Here is a 1,212-nt window from a genome sequence, read left to right on the forward strand (position 1 = left end):
TAAATAATGTGTTTCTGTTTCTATTCTAAATTCTACAAAAATCACTCTTTTGAATCTTACGTAATCAGTTATTATTTATTTAGTTTCATGTTTAGCTCTATTTATTAAACAAAAAATGCTGAATTTCCATCTATTTTTAGATAATTTATTCACTTTATAGAAATCTATTTAAGTACTAAAAGAGCGTGGAATTACTATTACTAGAACTGTTCAAAAATTAGCTGCTGGCTATCCCTCTCGCCTTTTAATGCTCAAAATTGCAAATAGAGCATTAGAATAAGGCCATCTAGAAGCTACTATTATTCATGGAATAGCTTATTAGCTGTAGCAAGATTCAAATACAGTTATAAGTAAGTTTTTCTTTTTTTATTTCTTCTTTATTTAATATCTCGCCCAATTTTTAAGCTATTAAATTGATTTCTTGATAGGAATGACTAGCGGATTTTCCTTACCTGAATTGATTAAGCGTGAGCGAAAAAGACCCTGAAAATCAGCCTCAAATTCAAGAATTACTTGAAAACCCTTTAGAGACTAACCGACTAAAATTCTTCTTATCCCTATATTTATTGATTATTATAATCATTATATAGGGGGAGTAGATCAAGCAAATCAGCTCCGAGCCGCCTTTACCACTCATTTTCGTTGAAATCTCAAGGAATTCCTTCTAGGAGTTTTTTAGTGTCTTGATTTAGCTGTTACAAATAGCTATAAGCTTTATTTAGCTATCCACGGCTCTAAAACAACTTAAAACGGCAATCAAGACACAAATCAGCATCGAAACTTTATAGAAGATCTTGTTAATCTTCTATTTTGTATAGATTCAGAGGATTTCGCTCAAAAAATCACTGAAAAACCTTATCTGAAACATTAATTTCAATTTTATTAATCTGGACTAAAACCCTCTTTAGATGCTATTAATAGAGCCAAAAACTCTATTATTCATTAAAAAAATCTATTAGAAGCGCCAGAGTCTTTATATAAGCATCATACTCATTTTAAAGCGCTACAAAGAGGCTATTATGCATTTTGTACGCCGAAATCAAGAAAACTGTCTGAAAAACAGAGTTTAAGGGAAGAAGACCTCTCTATCTCTGTATTTTGATTTAATTCAAATCAGAATATAGAAGTAGAGAGGTCAAAAAGATCAAGAAGGGATCAAAAAAGAAGAAAACAGACTTTCTGGTATTATAAGGAATGCGAAAAACATGTTTA

Source organism: Endocarpon pusillum (genome assembly GCF_000464535.1).
Source record: "Endocarpon pusillum Z07020 unplaced genomic scaffold scaffold1400, whole genome shotgun sequence".
Taxonomy (NCBI): domain Eukaryota; kingdom Fungi; phylum Ascomycota; class Eurotiomycetes; order Verrucariales; family Verrucariaceae; genus Endocarpon; species Endocarpon pusillum.